Consider the following 3,738-nt stretch of genomic DNA (forward strand, 5'->3'; position numbering starts at 1 on the left):
TTCTTCCTCCCTTCCTTCTTTCCTCTGTCCTTCTTTCCTTCCTTCCTCCCTTCCTCTTTTCCTTCCTTCCTTCCTCCCTCCCTCCTGTCCTTCCTCCCTCCCTCCTTTCCTTCCTTCTTCCCCTTTTCCTTCCTCCCTCCCTCCTTTCCTTCCTTCTTCCTTCCTTCCTTTGTCCCTCCCTACTTTCCTTCCTCCCTTCCTTGACTCGAGGACAACAGGAGGGTTAAAAATGCCGGGTTTGATTCTTGTGTGGGACGGCTCATGACTCTTCCAGTGACTCTCTGACCAATCAGCAGCCGGCAGTCTGTTGACGTCACATTTTACTATCGGCTCGGCTCGCTTGGACCCTCGGCAGAGCAGGTAGTAAAAAAGCAGCAGGTAACAGGTACTATCCCTGATGGAGGAGCAGGTACCAGGTACTATCCCTGATGGAGGAGCAGGTATCAGGTACTATCCCTGATGGAGGAGCAGGTACCAGGTACTATCCCTGGTGGAGCAGCAGGTACCAGGTACTATCCCTGATGGAGGAGCAGGTACCAGGTACTATCCCTGATGGAGGAGCAGGTACCAGGTACTATCCCTGATGGAGGAGCAGGTACCAGGTACTATCCCTGATGGAGGAGCAGGTACCAGGTACTATCCCTGATGGAGCAGCAGGTACCAGGTACTATCCCTGATGGAGGAGCAGGTACCAGGTACTATCCCTGATGGAGGAGCAGGTACCAGGTACTATCCCTGATGGATGAGCAGGTACCAGGTACTATCCCTGATGGAGGAGCAGGTACCAGGTACTATCCCTGATGGAGGAGCAGGTACCAGGTACTATCCCTGATGGAGGAGCAGGTATCAGGTACTATCCCTGATGGAGGAGCAGGTACCAGGTACTATCCCTGATGGAGGAGCAGGTATCAGGTACTATCCCTGATGGAGGAGCAGGTACCAGGTACTATCCCTGATGGAGGAGCAGGTATCAGGTACTATCCCTGATGGAGGAGCAGGTACCAGGTACTATCCCTGATGGAGGAGCTAAATAAACCGAGTAAAGTCGAGTCGAGTAGTGCTAGAACTGTATAATGGAAAAGCCCCATTAGAGGTCCAATCCCACCCACTGGATAAGTTTGTAAAGTATGAAAATTGCAGAAAAGTACTTAAATGTTTCTGCTGCTTCAGAGGGTTTTTTTCCACCCTGACCGTAAACACAACTGTGGTCATATTAAAAACATTCATATATTAAACATTGTGCAACATGTTGTCAATCAGCAGCTTCTGTGCAAAAACTGAGACGTCATACTGTTGAAACGGCCCTCGTTTGTCACAGTAAATAGAAGGTTTATTATAGTAAAAGTTTGCAGTAGACATCTGGAGTAAGACAGCAGACAGCAGACAGCAGGTACGGGACCAAATAACACTAATCTGTAAAAGCAGGAAAAACTTGTGGTGCTACTTATAAGTTTCCTGTTAAATCGACCTGCATTAGGAGCTGCAGTGGGATGACTTTATTCTTGCTTTCTTACTCCGGATGTGTGTGTTTTTAATTTAAATGGTAAAGTTATAATAGTTATATGCAATGGTTTTACTGGTCTGACCAACTTGAGATAAAATTAAGCTGCATGTATGTGGCCCTTAAACTAAAATACTCTGGTGGCTTTAATGCTTTAACCCTTAAACAGGATGATTAGTTAAGTTAGATGTTTAATAGTATGTGCCTAGAATTAGTAGAACTGAAGCTTGTAGTAGGTTTATAATTTGATAGAAATGATAAAAATCAGTTTAGAAACTAGTATGTGTGATATTAATGATCAGAGAAAGCAAGAATGTGTCAAATAAAGCATTCAGTTGTTTACTATTATGTCTATTTTTATACCTTAATAGGGAAAATGTATCTTGGAGGTGTAACAACTAATACAAATCCAAAATATAGAAAATATTTTATATAAACATATGGAAATGTTTTGAGATAAGCACTATTTTATTCTCGACTCCTGCCTGATTAAGGGGTTAAAGACGGTTTTAATGCAGTAAAAGTTACATACTGGACCTTTAAACAACAGCTGATATGGTTGCTATAGATACAGGTTGTTCTATGGTTGCTATAGATACAGGTTGTTCTATGGTTGCTATAGATACAGATTGTTCTATGGTTGCTATAGATACAGGTTGTTCTATGGTTGCTATAGATACAGATTGTGTTATGGTTGCTATAGATACAGGTTGTTCTATGGTTGCTATAGATACAGGTTGTGCTTTAGTGTATAAACGAAGAATAACACAAATCACTGCTGACATCAGAGATCCTGCTGGAGACATTTTTAGAAGTTGACTTTCATTTGTTCATCTTGTACATGAACAGAATGATTCTCTAACATGATTTTAATAAAAAGTTTAGAACCAATGAGGTGTGAATGAGTCTGTAAAACATCACATTTAGACTCAATGAGGAAATAATCCATGTTTTATGTTCTCATGGCCTCAAAGAGGAAGGAAAAGAAAAAGATGAATGGCACTTTCTTGATGTGGCCTACAAAGGGTTAAACTAAAATACTCTGGACGTTTGAATGCAGTAAAAGTTACAAACTGGACCTTTAACCAACAGCTGATGCTGCAGCTCTATCACTACTACATGAATATTATGATGTCTCTTATTGCTTTCTTACTCTGGATGTGTTTTTTGTTTATTATAGTACATTTATAATAGTCATATATTATCTATAGGTTATTATGCGATGGTTTTACTGGTCTGACCCACTTGAACTAACATGCTCTGGTTGCTTTTAAGACGTTTTAATGCAGTAAAAGTTACATACTGGACCTTTAATCAACAGCTGATGCTGCAGCTCTATCCCTAAATTACATTTAAATGACATGTTTAAGCTTATAAATCACTGAGGACCACAGACACACTACAGATATGAAACTATATGAATATTATGATGTTTCTCTTATTGACATGAGAATAAACATTATGCGTTTGCTCCATATTACTAATAATATTAATAATACAGTGTTTTATCTCATTGAATCATTGCATTACAGGATTTTTACACTGTTTTAACTCCACTATCTACCAACATATTGAGCTCATATTTAGACAGTATGAGTCAATATAAACACATAACATGCACAGTAGTAAAAATCCATTTAAACAGTGTGCAGGGCGGAGATCAAACTGTTGTCACAGGCCTAAAAACATCGACTGATTTCCTCTCTAGCCTCCATCAGCCGTCAGCCAGACTCCTCTCTCTCATTAATTATCATGTTCCGGTAGTATTTCATGCAGAGGACGGACACGGAGAGGCGGCGAGGCTGTTAACGAGGCTGCACGAGCGGCGGATCAAAGGCAGTACTCACACAGTCGGGCTCAGTCCGGGTCCAGTGTGCCAGCTGTCCGGCACCAGCGTCACGCAGCGTCAAAGTAGCGTCAAAAAAGCTACGTCAAGTTTACAGCACGTAGCACGAAACAAGCATCCGGTTTCCTGCTTTCAAAATAAAAGCGAAAACTGGTGTTATTCCGGGTTTCAGTGTAAAATACCTTGAGCTGGAAAGTAGATAAGATAAGATACTTTATTGTAGTACAGTTTGAGGTACTTGTACTTTACTGTAGTACAGTTTGAGGTACTTGTACTTTACTGTAGTACAGTTTGAGATACTTGAACTCTACTGTAGTACAGTTTGAGGTACTTGTACTTTACTGTAGTACAGTTTGAGGTACTTGTACTTTACTGCTGTACAGTTTGAGGT

The sequence above is a fragment of the Scomber scombrus genome, unplaced genomic scaffold, assembly GCF_963691925.1.
Source record: "Scomber scombrus unplaced genomic scaffold, fScoSco1.1 SCAFFOLD_109, whole genome shotgun sequence".
In the NCBI taxonomy this organism is placed as follows: Eukaryota; Metazoa; Chordata; class Actinopteri; order Scombriformes; family Scombridae; genus Scomber; species Scomber scombrus.